The sequence below is a fragment of the Mobula hypostoma genome, chromosome 10, assembly GCF_963921235.1.
Source record: "Mobula hypostoma chromosome 10, sMobHyp1.1, whole genome shotgun sequence".
Classification (NCBI taxonomy): Eukaryota; Metazoa; Chordata; class Chondrichthyes; order Myliobatiformes; family Myliobatidae; genus Mobula; species Mobula hypostoma.
The window spans coordinates 52,907,154-52,926,251 of NC_086106.1; the positions used below are offsets into that span (position 1 = coordinate 52,907,154).

Sequence of the window (19,098 nt, forward strand, 5' to 3'; positions counted from 1 at the left end):
GCAATCTAAATTTAAGTTCAGGGGTGACCGCGCCCTTCCTGTTGTAGCCCCTAGACTGTGGAACAGCATTCCCCTCCCTATCAGAGCTGCCCCCTCCATTGACTCTTTTAAATCCAGGCTCAAAACTTACCTTTATTCACTAGCGTTTGAGTCTTCCTGAGGTGGCTGATTTTTGGTTTGTGCCTCGGCTCATGTGTTGTTTATTTTGTGCCTATAAGCTGTGTGCCTCGTTGTTTATATCTGTGTTTCTTGTATTTGTGACTTTAGCTACCTGTTATGGTTTGCACAGCACCTTGATCAACATGGGTTGTTTTAAAATGTGCTTCAAAAATAAATTTGACTTGACAATCCTTTGAATAAACTAACCACCGATTTGTTAGCATTACCGAGCAGGGCGATTTTTAAAAATCAAAATGTTTTATTCATAATAAAAATAAGCTGTATAATGTACTTCCATTCTTACATTCATAGATAGTGCATTAAGCAGTGTTCTATTTCATTTCTTAAAACTAATGTCACTGTTGCCAAGCACGTGGTCCCACTTCTACAATAATTGAGGGCTTCCTCACCCAACCTGGCCCCTCCGCGTCCTGAAGCGGATAAACCCTTCCCCACCAGGCCCAGTGCGCCCCTCAGCGTGTACTGCTGCAGCCTGGAATGTGCCAGTTGGCATCATTCCTCCACAGACATCTCGGTGCGCTGGCAGAACAAGTTTCGGGTAGAGCAAAGAGCGTCTTTCACCTAGTTCGTAATCTTCCAGCTGCAGCAGCACTCTCTGTCTGTCCCTGGGTATAGCCGTAGATCAGAGTTGTTCGGGATGAACCACGACCCAGGCCCTCCGCATCTTTCTCCACACGCTGTGCGCACCCCGGGCGAATTCCTCTCGCCATACTTTTAATCAAACCTGCACAAAGACCAGGTCAGGCCGTAAACTTCCGGTCGGCGCCCTCCCAAGTGGAACTCCCTGGTGTGCGCGATGGAAGTGACGTCCATGGCGACCAATCGGAACAGAGCTTCGGGCGGACCAATGAGAGTGGGAGAGGTGGGACTGGGCACGGTGGAGGGAGAACGGCGATCGCCGTGCGAGCCGCGGCGGGACGGGACAGGAGGACGGCGGGTTCTGCTGAGGTAAAGAAGTAGCGGCGTGCAGTTGGGAGGGAGGTTGCTTGGTTGTTGGAGGCTGCGACAGATGAGCATTCGGTCTGGCCGCAGCAGGTTGGGAGACCCAGTGCTGACTTTCGGCCTCAGTGCAAGAGTTTGACAGCAACCAGTTAAAGTGCGACCACAAACCCCAGGCCCGGTTTCGCCCGCAGCGTCCCGAGTTAGTTCTTTAACAGATGTTGCCCCCACCCCCACTTATCGTTGGCTTGCAGGTGGCAATAACACATGCTTGCAGTTATCTTTTGCTATTTTCCTGCTGCCTGCTGTTAAATTTGTCCCATTTGCCTCTAATAATCAGTAATAAGACGTGTGGTGGTCGGTGTCTAGCTGCCTTCTTCCACACACAGTTCACTCAGCTTGCAAAACAACTGATGTTAAGTTCTTTTTCTTCCCCTTCGCCCACCTATGGTTGTCAACTGGTCTGCAATGAAAGAGCCACAGGTCACGATTGAACCTTCAAGTATAGGAGAATTGGAAGTTTGGGCGCTGGAGTGGGGGAAAACTGGGACTTTTGAACTAATAAATTGATTTCCGCAATGTTTTGTTACCTCGCTGCCTCCCCCCCCCCCACCCCGGTGTGGTTCACTTACTATTATTAATAAAAATTATTATCTGTATTTTTTTATCATGTTAACATGACTGCAATTTAGTTTTCTTACCAGCGGGGGCGTGTCAAGGCTTGTCAAATCTGCTGGACAAGCTGCAAGTTTGTATTGACTGCAGTAAATGTAGGAATTTGTAACGAAAGTTATTCAAAATAGTATGCAGTTTTTGTTTTAAAATGAGTTCATTTTATAATTGAGAACGAGCTGTTCTGTCATACAGTTTGTGAGTTGAAACAATATGAAGATATCATATCATATTGGCTTCCTTCAGTTAGTCCTGACGAAGGGTCTCGGCCTGAAACGTCGACTGCGCCTCTTCCTATAGATGCTGCTTGGCCTGCTGCGTTCACCAGCAACTTTGATGTATGTTGCTTGAATCTCCAGCATCTGCAGAATTCCTGTTGTTTGAAGATATCATGAAGCTTCTTTTCTGTCATGTTAAAACATACTGTTTAGAAAGTAAATGTTAATTTAGTGATACAAATGAGGGTAAAATAGTTGTGTTCACATTGCTGTGGGAGCACAAGGAAAGCAGTAATTGTGTAGAGCAAGGAAAAAAGTATAACTCTTTTCTGCAATTTATTTGTGTAATGCTTTCACACTTGTAACAGTTTTTGACTGTTTTTGAAAAACTATTAGCTCAGGTGTTTGATTTCAAAGAATTTTTACAATAGTGTCAAAATTGGTAGGGGGTATTTGCATGGGAGAGGTATGTTTAGAAATGGAGAAATGTGGCATTTCCTCAACTAAGTCGGTGATTTCAGTGTGTTGCACAGTCATATGGATCTGGAAAATTTTATTTTGTGTATAAATCAGCCAAGACTGTTGTGACAGTTGAAGCAAAACAAAGTTATTTGACCATCCTGGTCAGATGATACCAGTTAAAACAAATTCCTGAAAGAGAGAGGATTAATATTACAGGTTCATAACTTCCTCAATCCTGTTAAAGGGTTCCAGACCTGAAATGTTAATCCAAAAAGTGGGAGGAGGAGAAGACGGTGCGACGCAGCTTGCGCGGCCACTCCGGTGAACGATGTCTGTAATCTGTCAGGTAGAATGCCGTGCACAGTTCTGATTTGATGGAGACATACGTGAGAGAACAGAGGAACATCTGGAGAAACTTGCGAGATGCTTTTTTCGCTGCTGCTGCTACTGTGTGATCCTGAATCTCCGGAGGGGAAGGCCCCAAATGCTCGCTTTGCCTGTTGCTCGGTGGCCGGGGCTGGGGTCGAGGCACTCGGCAGAGTTGGTGCTCGGTGTCGAAGGGCTGGTCGGAGGCTCGAAGTTTTCGGACGGACTCAGAGTCATTTCTGGTCGGGTGCTTCCAATGCATCGGCAGTTGTCAGTGCCTGGAGGTTTGTGGCAGACGGAGTTTCTCCCTTCTGCCGCCTGCTATTGGGGACTATCGGGAGTCGATCGGAACTTTGAGACTTTTTTACCGTTCCCACGGTCTGCTCTTTATCTAATTATGGTATTGCTTTGCACTGTTGTAATTATATGTTATAATTATGTGGTCTTGCCAGTGCTAGTCTTTGGTTTGTCCTTTTTTTGTGATCTCACTCTGGAGGAGCATTGTATTATTTCTTAATGCATGCATGTATTTCTAAATGACAATAAACGATGACTGAGTGTCCTCATAATCTTATTTCTTACAACAGGTGCTGCCTGACTTAACTGTTTCCAGCATTTTCTGTTTGCTTTATATTTCCATCATTGACAATTTTTGAATTTTCAGGATTTAGTTGGTTTGACTGCAAGATTTTAAGTAGTTCAGATTCAGGGTCAGATTTATTTACTTTTCACACGTACATAGAAACTTGCAGTGAAATGTGTCATCTGTGTAAACGAACACAACCGAACGATGTGCTGGGGTTAGCCAGCAAATGTCACCACACATTCCAGTGCCAATATATCATGCCTGTAGTGCTTTGCAGAGCAACACAAAACACAATAAGCAACAAAACAACAAGAGCCAAACAGGTCTCTTTTCTCCCTCACACCGACCCACCCACACACATGGACCATCCTCCAAACCCCAGAACAGGCCTATGAGCCTCAGTCTCCAGCCATCGGGCTGCGACTTCTGAACAATATTCTGCCTTCAATCTTGGGTATGAACTCCCGGACAAGCTGATGATGGGTCCCTGAACTCCAAGCTTCTGGCTCATGGTCTCAATGGCCCTTGTGCTTTCTGCTTGCACAGACATCAGATTGTGGGACCCCTTGACCTGAGACAGCCCAATGTTTATGGATGTCCTTCGTCACACATCCATGTTGTTGACCGTTGAGCTTGGAGTTGGGGCCTGTACTCTGGATGTCCTTCAACCAGTATCCACATCATTGGTCTTTGAGCGTAAGTGGAGATCTGGATTCTAGATGTCCTTAACCACCCATCCATGTCGTTGGCCTTTGTGGAGTGGAGGCCTCAATGGAGACTGCAGCTCAACATCATCTTGAGTGGAAGATAATGCCTTCATTATATATGGTTGAGGCAAAGATCTTTTGTATTGGAATGTTGAAGGAATTTGTTGGGATAGATAAGAATTCACAAAAAGGAATCGAATAAGATCATTTAATATTAGATATAAGCTGTTTTAGCAAGAAGTTATGAAGTATTCAAATGTTGGGAATCCTCTTATTTGAATGCTAGATCAAGTGAAGATTTTAAGACTGTAATATTTTGGTTAGGTAAGGGCATGGAGGGATATTTAACAAAAGCAAATCGAAATGTAGTGCCCATCAGCCACTTCAATAATGTATCAGAATAAGTTTGGAGGGCTTAAATGCCTTTGTCTGTTTCTTGGTTTGTGATCCCATACAAACTCAAGGATCAGGAGTAGATCACTTGATCCATCAAGCCTTGGCTGTCATCTAATAAGATAATGGCCAATCAGAATGGAAATCCAACACCAGGTTCCTGCCATCAGTAAACTTCAACTGTAAAAATATTCAGAAACTTTGCTTCCATTGCACTTTGAGAAGAGCATTTGAAAGATTGTGATGCTCTTGAGAGGAACATAAAGCCAAAATTCTCTTAAATGGGTAACCTCTTACTGTTAAACAATTATCTCAAATTCTTGGTACTTCTATAAGAGGAAGCATGACGTCCTCGACTTCCCAGACTGCCTACTATGACAAAATAATAGTCAGGCCATTGGTCAGACTCTCAGCAGAGCTGTCTCATTTTCTCCCTCTTTCCTTTGTTACATACTTCATGGATATCTTGTGATTGTCTTATGAAGATGATGTAATAGTCTTGCGGAGGTCACATGATTAATTTTCCCGCCGATGGGAGGTCACGTGATGACCTGTTCTCACCAGGTATACAAGTGTAGACCCCTGGTGACGCAGTTAGTTTTCAGTTAGATAGTCAGATAATCCGCTACACTGCGTATTAGTCTTATGACGCAATTTAATTTTAAAACCAAGTTTTACTGTCTGTTGTAAGGTACAGAAGTGTTGGGCCGGCAGAATAGCTGCCAGAATTGTTGATGTACCTTTTCAGTAATATTGGAGAGTGAAGACGGGAACCTGAAGGAGTTGTTTGGCAGTTTTGGAGAGGATCGACCATTATTGAATTTGTTCAAGTAAGAGTGATCTGCATGAGATAACCACTGCTGAAAGAAGCAGAAAAGGTTGTGCAGTATCTAGTATTCAGTGCCTTTAAACCGTTTTATTTCCGTCGTCATGAATCCTGTGGACAAGGCAGGTTCCAGCTGGGATCCACAGTAACATCGTGTCTTCGAGGAATTCTTTACTTCGGGAAAGTCTCTCCTAGTTGACTGTATAAACCTCTTGGACTTTCAAATTTACCATTCGAAGAACTGAGTTTGAATTTACCACTTTAAGACTGTTTTCGCATTTACCGCTTTAAGAACTAGTACTGAGTTTAGCGGTTTGTTAAATGGCCATATAGCAGTTTACTTCCGGTGAAGGTTTTCGTTTGTTTATCTTTTTACTAATTTTGTGCTGAGTTTAATAAATGTTTATTTGTTTATAAAACCTGACTCAATTCCATATTTAAACGCAAACAACAGGAATTCTGCAGATGCTGGAAATTCAAGCAACACACATCAAAGTTGCTGGTGAATGCAACAGGCCAGGCAGCATCTGTAGGAAGAGGTGCAGTCGACGTTTCAGGCCGAGACCCTTCGTCAGGACTAACTGAAGGAAGAGTGAGTTAGTTTTCCTCCAACTTTCACCCTGCCCTCAAGTTTACCTGGTCCATTTCCGACACCTCCCTCCCCTTTCTAGATCTTTCTGTCTCTGTCTCTGGAGACAGCTTATCCACTGATGTCTACTATAAGCCTACTGACTCTCACAGCTATCTGGACTATTCCTCTTCTCACCCTGTCTCTTGCAAAAACACCATCCCCTTCTCGCAATTCCTCCGTCTCCGCCGCATCTGCTCTCAGGATGAGGCTTTTCATTCTAGGACGAGGGAGATGTCTTCCTTTTTTAAAGAAAGGGGCTTCCCTTCCTCCACTATCAACTCTGCTCTTAAACGCATCTCCCCCATTTCACGTACATCTGCTCTCACTCCATCCTCCCGCCACCCCACTGGGAATAGGGTTCCCTGGTCCTCACCTACCACCCCACCAGCCTCCGGGTCCAACATATTATTCTCCGTAACTTCCGCCACCTCCAACGGGATCCCACCACTAAGCACATCTTCCCTCCCCCCCTCTCTCTGCATTCCGCAGGGATTGCTCCCTACACAACTCCCTTGTCCATTCGTCCCCCCCATCCCTCCCCACTGATCTCCCTCCTGGCACTTATCCGTGTAAGCAGAACAAGTGCTACACATGCCCTTACACTTCCTCCCTTACCACCATTCAGGGCCCCAAACAGTCCTTCCAGGTGAGGCAACACTTCACCTGTGAGTCGACTGGGGTGATATACTGCGTCCGGTGCTCCCGATGTGGCCTTTTATATATTGGCGAGACCCGACGCAGACTGGGAGACCGCTTTGCTGAACATCTACGCTCTGTCCGCCAGAGAAAGCAGGATCTCCCAGTGGCTACACATTTTAATTCCACATCCCATTCCCATTCTGACATGTCTATCCACGGCCTCCTCTACTGTAAAGATGAAGCCACGCTCAGGTTGGAGGAACAACACCTTATATTCCGTCTGGGTAGACTCCAACCTGATGGCATGAACATCGACTTCTCTAACTTCCGCTAAGGCCCCACCTCCCCCTCGTACCCCATCTGTTACTTATTTTTATGCACACATTCTTTCTCTCACTCTCCTTTTTCTCCCTCTGTCCCTCTGAATATACCTCTTGCCCATCCTCTGGGTCCCCCCCCACCTCCTTGTCTTTCTTCCCGGACCTCCTGTCCCATGATCCTCTCGTATCCCCTTTTGCCTATCACCTGTCAGCTCTTGGCTCTATCCCTCCCCCTCCTGTCTTCTCCTATCATTTTGGATTTCCCCCTCCCCCCTCCTCCTCCAACTTTCAAATCCCTTACTCACTCTTCCTTCAATTAGTCCTGACGAAGGGTCTCGGCCTGAAACGTCGACTGCACCTCTTCCTACAGATGCTGCCTGGCCTGCTGTGTTCATCAGCAACTTTGATGTGTGTTGCTCAATTCTATATTCATTGTTGCTGGTCACGTGACACCTTATACCTTATTCCCTCCTGAGCACCCTTTTTTTGCCACTTACCTCCATGTTTTCCTGTTACATGGAGAATGTGCCAACTCCAAAGAGACTGCACCAAGGTCAGAATTGAGTTTGGGCCCCTGCCAGCAGAATTAACTACTTCAGGTGCTGATGAAGGGCCTTGGCTCAAAACATTGACTGTTCATTCATTTCCATAGGTGCTGCCTGACCTGCTGAGTTCCTGTAGCGTTTTGCTTTGGATTTCCAGCATCTGCCGATTTTCTCATGTTTGTAGATAATATCGTTCATACTTGCTTCTAAGTGTATCTGCTATTAGATAATATTACACTTCAATTTTGATCTCCCAAGACATGTTTAATTCTTCCAACATTTTGCCCCTTTCGTGCTCTTTTTCCCATGCTTTCCATCCCTTGTTCCTTTACCTTAATAGGTCCCAGCTGGTCCATGGCTTCATAAACTTCATAACCCTACTAAATCTTGGTACCTGTTTTTTCCCTCATAAACTTCATAACTCTACTTGGCACCTGTAGTGTAATCTCCCAGTGCCCATTTTGATGTTTTTCTCTGATAGTACAAAACAGCCAATATTATATTTGAATCACAAAGATAAAATTTCAACAATGATCAAATCTACGCATACAGAAAGAAGTTTTCTGGTTTGCTTTATTTTAAGAAAATAATACACATGAAAAGTTTTGTCATCCAAAGCCTTTTGAGTTGGGAAAAATAATATACATCTTTAGGCGTAACTGCTTGTTTAGTTCTTTTAAACATCATTGCTTAGTAACTCGTATCTGTTTTATGATTGTGTTTAGAAGTTTAAAGTCATTTTGCTGTTTTCTCATTTGGACTGTGGCAAACATGTAAAACAGAACCATCAGCTGATCAAATAAGTTTCGGAATTGCTGTAAAACCGCACCAGTTCTAGATATGAAGTGATTTTCTTCCTCTTTAAAATATCTTTAGTTTCCTCTACCCTTCCCTTATAAGTTCAAGTAATTTATCACTGTTACTAAGCAACAACATGTAGCATTTGTGTAGTATTTGTATACTATTTTGCCTGTACAAAAGAAGCTTACCTGCATTCAGCTCTCACTGATGAGAAGAGAGTGAGAATGCCAGGTTGTAGGGCTGGACGAAGTTCAGATACAAGGAGGGGAATGTCTGTGAAGACCTCAAAGGTCTGGAGACTGGCACGCTACTGACTTCCCATAACTGAATACAAAAGTGGTATTTCAACTCTTGCTATGAGATGTTTGTGAAAATGTTAGGCTGATGGTATTTCTTCCAAAGGCACCTATTTGGGTTGAAGATGGGCTTCTTCCACCAATTTAAAGAGTGGATGACTCCTGTGCATATTTTTCTTTACTGTGGAGTGCTGTTGTAAAGGAACCACCATATGGACTTGTCAAGGGAACTTCTGAAGCAATGGTTGGATATCTAAGATGATAGAAAACATATCTAGCTACATGGGTTTAACATGTATTTATACCCACTCACTCTCACTTTTCCTCACACATCAAGGTTACAAAGCACTGAAGGTGGGAAAGATCTTTGGCCACTTCATGGAACATACCATTTGGTTTAGAGTTTGTTAACTAGAATTGCAGTAGTGAATGAGAATTTATGACAATGTCTGTACTTCAAAGGTAATTTATTTTGTTTGGAAATGCATCTTGAAACATACTGAGTTTATATAATGTACTGAATAAATGTAAATCTATCATTTAAGATTCAGCACGCTGGATTTAAAAGGTAAAATATGACTAGAACAGGACCCCTTTTGGTGTCCCAGCTACAAGAAGTTCTTCTACTATTTGATCTTTAACTTCAAGGAGGTGTATCAAGGTTGCAGTAACAGATGGCAAACAACTCAGCAGTTGTGGATTGATGGGATCAGGAGATCACAATATATTCACAAAAGTATTATCTGCAGTGAACATCAGTTCCATAAAGCCCCTGAGGTAATACCCTCTCTAACGTAGAAATAAATCATCTTTAAGTTTGAGGTAAAGTAGATAAAATAACTCTTGTTTTCCCAGAGTGAGGGACTGTTGAGGTAATTGCACTAAACAAAGGTCTTTACACATGAGGTAAATGTTATAATTAGAAGGCAAGAGAGTGTGCTAGTGAAACCCCTTTTCATTTTGAATGTAGTTCTACTGGCTGTTTGGAATTTATCTGAAAATGTATTGTCCGTAATATGACTGCTGGTTGTAATTCCCTGATATAAACAACAAATTTCACCACATATGCCAGTGCTATTAAAGCTGATCCTGAGTCTGAAGTCTCAATGATCACAGCCAAGTGAATGCTCATCTGGCAATAGTTTGAGATCTCCGCTCTATAATTCCAGATTTCAGATAAGATCTTATGACAATGTGCTCAAAATACAAAGCAAATGTATCCTTTGGAGTAATGTTTGCATGCATGTTGAATAGGGGGAGGTGCTGCATCCACTATCTGATCCAGGGAATTTACATATGACCTAAAATTAAATTTACCTCCACCTAAAATTAATGTGTTAATCAAAACAGAATCGGGTTTAATATCACTGGCATCTGGCATGTAATTTGCTGTTTTGCAGCAGCAGTACGTTACAATACATAATAAAAACTATTATTTGCAATAAGAAGTATATATATTTATAACAAATAAATAATGCAAAAAGAGAGCAAAAAATAGTGAGGTGGTGTTCTTAGGTTGTCCATTCAGAAATCTAATGGTTGAGGGGAAGAAGATGTTCCTGAAACATTGAGTGTCTGTCTGCAGACTCCTGTACCTCCTCGATGGTAGCAATGTCCTGGGTGAGGGGAAGAAGATGTTCCTGAACCATTGAGTGTCTGTCTGCAGACTCCTGTACCTCCTCGATGGTAGCAATGTCCTGGGTGAGGGGAAGAAGATGTTCCTGAACCATTGAGTGTCTGTCTGCAGGCTCCTATACCTCCTCAATGGTAGCAATGTCCTGGGTGAGGGGAAGAAGATGTTCCTGAACCATTGAGTGTCTGTCTGCAGACTCCTGTACCTCCTCGATGGTAGCAATGTCCTGGGTGAGGGGAAGAAGATGTTCCTGAACCATTGAGTGTCTGTCTGCAGGCTCCTATACCTCCTCGATGGTAGCAATGTCCTGGGTGAGGGGAAGAAGATGTTCCTGAACCATTGAGTGTCTGCAGGCTGAAACTTCACTGTCTTGGTGTATATTTGTTCTTCATTGAACACCACAGACAGGATGTTTTAATTTTTTCTTCTCCGTTGGTGTTTGAGGGACTTGGGTGTGTGCAAAATATCTTGTGTATTTATTTTACAATAAGACCACAACAATAAGAAATATTTAGCAATAAAGCGTATCGGAACATTCTTACAACATGAAGGGAGTTATTTATTTGAAGTCTTTCTGTATGATATTGAGGATTTGTATAATGAAGGAGCAGTAATTGATGGATGTAGTGAGGAAACTATATTTCAGAGGGGTAATGATGATTGTGTGATTATACTTGTACAGGTGTGCCCCGCTTTTCGAACATTCGCTTTACGAAATCTCACTGTTACGAAAGACCTACATTAGTACCCTGTTTTCGCTAACAGAAGGTGTTTTCACTGTTACGAAAAAAGGCAGCGCGCAATAAAAGGCAGCGCACGCCCCGAGCAGCTGCTCTCCCCCGGATTTGGAACTGCATTCTAGCCGGCATTGCTTAAACACGTGCCTGTGAGCAGCCATTTGCAAGATGAGTTCTAAGGTACCGGAAAAGCCTGAAAGAGCTCATAAGGGTGTAATTATTAAGCGTTTTGATCGTGGTGAACGAAGTAAGGACTAAGTGAGTTTGGCTTGTGGAAGCTGACGAAGATAATGTTGAAGAGGTTTTGGCATCCCATGACCAAGGGAACTGATAGGTGAAGAGCTGATCCAATTGGAAGAGGAAAGGATAACAATCGAAACCGAATGAGTAATGATAAAGTACGACTTTAATTTTGAAAGGGTACGTCAGTTTAGGGGATATTTGCAGGATGGTTTGAGTGCTTACAAAGAACTATGCTAGAAAAATACATGAGGCTCAGCAGTCAAGCAAGCTTTCCACATCAGCCACAGCAGACGATAAACCTCGACCTTCGGCATCGAGGCGGGCAGTCATAGGAGAAGATGAGCTGCCTGCTGTAATGGAAACAGACGACGAGATGACACCCCAGTGTCCCACCACCCCAACACCCAGGCCGCGGACAGATACCAATTCGCGGAGAATGCAGCAGTAGCCGGGAGACACACAGCACATCTTTAAGAAAAAAGCCAAAATAAACATGCTAATTAATTACGTGTCGGGCGACACGTAATTAATTAGCATGTTTATTTCGGCTTTGTTCTTAAAGATATGCTGAGTGCCTCCTGACTACCGCTGCATGCTTCGCGGACCGATATCGGTTCGCTGCCCGGAGGGTGGGGGCCACTGCACCACCCAAACTCCGACTCAGCCTAACACACCATCATCAGTGTGCTCCGCGCTTTCCCAATTCCGGTAAGTGATACTACACTGTACATACATTATTTCTACTTTATATCGGCTGTGTATTTTTACGTGCTATTTGGTATGATTTGGCAGCTTCATAGCTTAAAGGTTACTGGAGAGCGCTTGCGCCGTGTTTTTGCTGATGGCGCTTGCGTGAGATTTTCGCTATGGAGAACAGTTCAGGCAATGATTGTGGAAAACTGTTTCTACTTTATATAAGCTGTGTATTTGTCATATAATTCCTGCTTTTACTATGTGGTACTGTTATTTTAGGTTTTACGTGTTATTTGGCATGATTTGGTAGGTTATTTTTGGGTCTGCGAACGCTCACATAATTTTTCCATATAAATAAATGGTAATTGCTTCTTCACTTTACGACATTCTGGCTTACGAACTGTTTCATAGGAAGACTCTACCTTCGGATGGCGGGAGAAACCTGTATTTATGTTGATTTGTAACTTTTTGTTGAACCATGGAGTTTGAAATGGTCCACCACTGTCTATTTCTAATAATGAACAGTAACTTAATTGTCAGATTCAGATTAATTTATTTAGCACGTGCATTGATACATTGAAAATCCATCATGTGTGATAACAACCAACATAACTTAAAGAATGTTCTGGGAGCATCCCACAAGTTTTGCCACATATTCCGTTGCCAACATAGCAGATGCACAATGCTTGTCACGACAACACAGAACACAACAAGCCCATTTCCTCTCTCCTATCCACCTATAGACCCGCACATACAGACGGTCATCCAACCCCAGAAAAGGCCCCTGGGGCCTCCAGCAGACTTGCTGACAATGGACTTCCCCAGTGAACTTCAGACTCATAGACCCAGGAGTTTTGGCCATTGAACTTTGACTTCCAGACTTCCTATCAACCTTCGGGCTTTGATCTTCGGTATCGATGCTCAGAGTAGCAAATACGGGACCCCAAACTCCAGGACTCAAATTCTGGACTCGCATACCTTGTGGAAATCTCTAGCTGTGGTGCCTCCAGATTGCATGGCTATCCAATCTCAGGACCCACTAACCTGATGGGCCACCAGCCTTGTTCTTGCTGTCCTCCTCCGCAGCACTTGCCAGGCTGGGTTCACAGATGTCCTTTGTACATGTTTCCATTGCTGGTCTTCACATATGAAGCAGAGGCCTCGACTGTGCCCTTCATCCCATGTGAATCTCATTAGTGTTTCAGTGGAGACCTGAACTCCAGATGTCCTTTGTCACTTGCCCACGTTGCTGCTGGCTTTTGAAAGTGGAGTGGAGACCTAGACTCTGGCCTGACCTCTAACTCTTCCACATCCCTGTTCCAAAACCCGAACCTAATCCACAACCTTCCTCTCTGTCCCAAAACCATCCCTGGAAACTTTAAAAACTAAATCTAAACCACAGCCTTGATGGAGACTGCAGCTCGCCACTATCTTGCCAGAAATCTATGGGTTTGTAGCTTTATTTGAACCATGGGATTTGTAATTGTCTATTACTCTGTATTTCTATTGACGATGAATGACTTAATTGTTTCCCTTCCATGAATAAACAGATTTTGCTATATATGCACTTTAGAATCTCTGTCACTTCCATTATTGTTCATACAATTGTCATTGGATTACATTGTAGTTATAGATGTGTTTTATTCCGTCTTAACTTTGCTAAGTCACTTGATTGCTTAACGCCTTAGAAAATTTACCACTGTTTTGTTGGAAATGTAGAAAAGTGCCATCATATAAAGTGCACATTTTTACAGGAAATTTACTAATGCCTGACAGACAGATAGCTGTACAAACACTATGCCTAGAGATATGTGACTCAAACTAAGTTGGGAAATGTTGAGCTTTCAGTAATTTTACAGATTAAAATATGTAAATAAGATATGGGCTTTGTGAAGTGTAACCTTACATTTTTTTCCAGTGCATTTTTGAATTCAAGCTGGTGCATGTAGTTGCTGGCTTCGCACTTCTGTTAAGTGGTTATCACTTTGATACCAGGTACATGGTGGTCCAGATCATCTGGAAGCTAGTGATTGAGCATTTACTGTTTCACACCAGACAGGAAGGTTTAAAATACTGTTTTAAATAGGAGCTTGTGGAGTTTTGCATTGTTAGAGGTAGATAGTTGCATTGTTTGGCCGATTTGGATGCTTCATCCTCAGTCTTTGTTATTTGTTCCCAATGTCCTTTTGGTGCTCATTTCTTTTATTGTTCCCTGGGGCACATTCACACACAATTTCAGACAGCTTTGTGTGAATTAATAGGCCTCTCTTATTTACTGTTCCTCTTTCACATTACTAAATAATTCAGTTAAAAGACTTGGAGTGAATAGTACATTACCTATTTTGCTATAACATTGAAGAGATGAAATCAGTGAGGGTTTGTTGGACTATTCAGAAGTTGTCAATCTTGCATGTCATAAATTCAAAGTGTTGTTTCTTGAAAAATGAGACACGGAAAAAAATTGTGAAATTGTCTATCATGGGCTTTCTAGTCATATTAGAAGAGGTAATTCAGAAATTGCAGCCATTTGCAAAATGCTTACTTTTAATGACCCTAAACTTATTTCAAGTTCGCGTGATTGGCAAAGAACTTCTCTTTTAGACATTGGCATAATAAGAACCAAGTTAAGCTCCTACAAAGTAAAACCAAGTGACATGTGACAAGGCTTCACTCGCAGATGAGCTCAATGCCTTTTGTGTTCACTTTGACTGACAAAACATGGAGACAACTTCACAAACTCCCACAGCACCCAACAACCTTGTGATGTCAATTTCTGAGGCTGATGTGAGATCATCCTTCTGAGTAAACCCACAGAAAGCATCTGGCCCAGACGGAGTAACTTGTTGAGTACTGAAGTCCTGTGCTAATCAACAGACTGGTGTGTATTATGACATACTTAACCTCTCGCTTCAGCAGTCTGAGCTGATCATCTGCTTCATTCATACCTTTCCCATCAAGATCATGGTAACCTGCCTGAATAACTATTGTCCAGCAGCATGTACATCCACTGTGATGAAGTGCTTTGAGAGGTTGGTCATAAAACAAATCAACTCCTACCCGAGGAGTAACTTGGATCTGCTCAGTTTTCCTACTGTCACAACAAGTCAACAGCAGATGCTTTTTCATTGGCTCTTCACTCAGATCTGGAACATCTTTCAGTGAAGGTACATGCATTAGAATGCTTTTCATTAATGTCAGCTCTGCATTCAACACAATCATCCCCTTGAAACTAATCAATAAACTCCAAGACTTGGGTCTCACCAACTCCTTGTGCAACTAGATCCTTGATTTCCTCACTTGTGGATCCCTGTCAGACCCACAGTCACCATCAACACAAGTGCACCACAGGCTGTGAGCTTGGCTTCCTGCTCTTCTCACTTTATACTTATGATGATGAGGCTAAGTTAAACTCCAGGGCTGTATTTAAGTTTGTTGATGACACCACTGCTTTTGGCCAAATCAAAGATGGTGATGAATTGGCATATATACAGGAGGGAGATTGAAAATCCCATTAAATGGTATCACATCAACAACCTTTCACTCAAACCAGAGAGCTGATTATTGACTACAGGAGGAAAAAAACCAAAGGTCCGTGAGCCAGTCCTCATCAGGAGATCAGAAGTGGAGAGGGTTAGCAACTTTAAATACCTTGGCATTATCATTTCAGAGCATCTGTCCTGGGAGTAATATGTAAGTGCCATTACAAAGAAGACCTCTTATTTTCTTAGAAGTTTGTGCAACTAAAACTTTAACAGACTTCTATAGATGCACAGTCTACAGTATCCTGACTTGTTGCATCATGGCCTGGTATAGCAATCTCAATGCTCATGAATGGAAAAGCCTACAAACGATAGTGGATACAGCCTAGTACATCACAGAAAAAGCCCTCCTCACCTTTGAACATATCTACGAGGAGTGCTGCCATAAGAAAGCAATATCCATCCATGTAGGCCATTCTCTCTTGGTGCTGCCATTGTGAAGGAGGCATAGGGACCCGTACCACCAGGTTCAAGAACAGTAATTACCCTTCAACCATCAGACTCCTGAACCAGCGTGGATATCCTCACGTACCTCAACACTGAACTAATGACTTAACACAGTCCATGTTTCAAGGATTCTGCAATTCATGTTTTCAGTACTACTTATTTATGTTTTTATTATTTGTAGTTTTACAGTTTGTATTTTGCACATTGGTTGTTCAAAGTCCAAAGTAAATTTATTATGAAAGTACATATATATCACCATATACAACCCTGAGATTCATTTGCTTGCAGGCATACTCAATAAATCCAATAACTATAATAGAATCAATGAAAAATTGCACTGACTGAGCTTACAACCAGTGTGCAAAAAACATCAAACTGCAAATACAAAAATAAAGAAATAATAATGATAAACAAACAAGTACTAAACGTTGAAAACATGAGATGAAGTGTCCTTAAAAGTGAGTCCATAGGTTGTGGGAATATATCAGCATTAGGGCAATTGAAGTTGACTGAAGTTTGGTTCAAGAGCCTGATGGTTGAGGGGTAGTAACTATTCCTGAACCCAGTGATGTGAGTCCTGAGGCTGCTCTACCACCTTCCTGATGGCAGCAGTGGGAAATGATTATGGCCTGGATGGTGGCAGTCTTTGATGGGTGTTGCTTTCTGGTGGCAGTGCTCCTTGTAGGTGTGCTCAGTGATGGGGAGGACTTGGACTGGGCAGTTTCCATCATTTTTTGTAGCTTTTCCATTCATGGCTGTTGGTGTTTCTATACCAGACCTTGAAGCAACCAGTCAGAATACTCTCCATGTTACATATTTAGAAGTTTGTCAGAATTTTACAGGACATTTTAAATCTGCACAAACTGCTTTTCACTGATTTTATTGTATTTCTTTGTCCTACTGCAAATGTTTGTTTAAAAAAAAGAATCTCAGTGTAGTATATGGTGTATCTTAGTGTGGTATATGATAATAAATTTACTTTGAACTTTGATCTTTAAATATTTTTTCATATTAGAAATGGCTGGTAATTCACTGGAGTGAATATCAAATACAGGTTGTAAACCCTTTATCCAAAATGTTTGGAGCCAGAAGTGTTTTCCATTTCAGATTTTTTCAGATTTTGGAAATTTTGTATCTATAGATTGAGGATGAGACCCTCGTCTAAACAGAAAATCCATTTACATTATATGTACAGTTTAAGCATAGGTAGTTTTATATAATATTTTTAATAATTTTGTGTACGAGACAGTAAGACGTGCATTGAACCATTAGAAAGGTAAGCTATCAATACCTAAGCTGCAAACATGTGGAAATCTGCAGATGCTGGAAATTCGAGCAACACACACAAAATGCTGGTGGAACACAGCAGGCCAGGCAGCATCTATAGGAAGAAGTACAGTCAACGTTTTGGGTCGAGACCCTTCGTCAGGACTAACTGAAAGAAGAGATAGTAAGAGATTTGAAATGGAGAGGGGGAGGGGGAGATCTGAAATGATAGGAGAAGACAGGAGGGGGTGGGATGGAGCCAAGAGCTGGAAAGTTGATTGGCAAAAGGGATACAAGGCTGGAGGAGGGAGAGGATCATGGGACAGGAGGCCTAGGGAGAAAGGAAAGGGGGAGGGGAGCACCAGAGGAAGATGGAGAGCAGGCAAGAAGTTATAGTGAGAGGGACAGAGGGAGAAAAAAGAGAGCGAAAGAAAGGGGAAAAAATAATAAATAAGGGATGGGGTAAGAAGGGGAGGAAGGACATTAACGCAAGTTAGAGAAGTCAATGTTCATGCCATCAGGTTGGAAGCTACCCAGACGGAATATAAGGTGTTGTTCCTCCACCCTGAGTGTGGCTTCATCTTGACAGTAGAGGAGATAGACATATCAGAATGGGAATGGGACATGGAATTAAAATGTGTGGCCACTCGGAGATCCTGCTTTCTCTGACGGACAGAGCGTAGGTGTTCAGCGAAACGGTCTCCCAGTCTGCGTCGGTTCTCGCCAATATATAGAAGGCTGCACCGGGAGCACTGGACGCGGTATATCACCCCAGCCGACTCACAGGTGAAGTGTTGCCTCACCTGGAAGGACTGTCTGGGGCCCTGAATGGTGGTGAGGGAGGAAGTGTAAGGGCATGTGTAGCACTTTTTCCGCTTACAAGGATAAGTGCCAGGAGGGAGATCGGTGGGAAGGGATGGGGGGACGGGGACGAATGGACCAGGGAGTCGCGTAGGGAGCGATCCTTGCGGAAAGCAGGGAGGGGAAGGAAAGATGTGCTTGGTGGTGGGATCCCGTTGGAGGTTGCGGAAGTTACGGAGAATTCTATGTTGGACCTGGAGGCTGGTGGGGTGGTAAGTTAGGACAAGGGGAACCCTATCCCTAGTGGGGTGGCAGGAGGATGGGGTGAGAGCAGATGTGCGTGAAATGGGAGAGATGCGTTTGAGAGCAGAGTTGATGGTGGAGGAAGGGAAGCCCCTTTATTTTAAAAAAGGAAGACATCTCCTTCATTCTGGAATGAAAAGCCTCATCCTGAGAGCAGATGCGGCAGAGACGGAGGAATTGCGGGAAGGGGATGGCATTTTTGCAAGAGATAGGGTGGGAAGAGGAATAGTCCAGGTAGCTGGGAGAGTCTGTAGGCTTAAAGTAGACATCGGTAGATAAGCTGTCTCCAGAGACAGAGACAGAAAGATCAAGCAAGGGGAGGGAGGTGTCGGAAATGGACCAAGTAAATTTGAGGGCAGGATGAAAGTTGGAGGCAAAGTTAATGAAGTCAGTGAGCTCAGCATTTGTGCAGGAAGCAGCGCCAATGCAGTCGTCGATGTAGCGAAGGAAAAGTGGGGGAACGGGTACCAGTATAGGCTTCCACAAGCCAACTAAAAGGCAGGCATAGCTGGGACCAATACCTAGGCTACCTAGGTGGACAGTCAGTGTCTTCAACCACTCTGAAATTGTGTTACTGGTGAGCAGTTTTTGTTATACATTTGAAATTCTGCAGATGCTGGAAATCCAAAGCAACACACAGAAGACGTTGGAGGAACTCAGCACGTCAGGCAGCATCTATGGAAAAAAGTACAGTTGACGTTTTATGCCAGATCCTCCTTCAGGACTGAGAAAGAAGGGGGAAGATACCTGAATAAAAAGGTGGGGGGAGGGGAAGGAGAATAGCTAGAAGGTGATAAGTGAACCTAAGTGCGTAGGAAGGGTAAAAGGAGAAAGGAAAGGAGGAGAGAGCCCAGC

At 43.1% G+C, this 19,098-nt stretch overlaps 1 protein-coding gene across 4 annotated transcripts in view; it reads left to right on the forward strand.

The window, feature by feature from the left end:
• Positions 1 to 1,044: 1,044 nt before the first annotated feature.
• The window catches only part of klhl13 (kelch-like family member 13), a 231,730-nt gene continuing 213,676 nt past the window's right edge, over positions 1,045 to 19,098 (forward strand). For 2 of the 4 annotated variants that reach the window (XM_063060495.1, XM_063060496.1), the window contains exon 1: positions 1,045 to 1,128. The gene's annotated coding sequence lies outside the window, so the exon portion shown is untranslated. The remainder of the gene's footprint in view (positions 1,129 to 19,098) is intronic. The other 2 variants (XM_063060497.1, XM_063060500.1) reach the window with 1 other exon arrangement.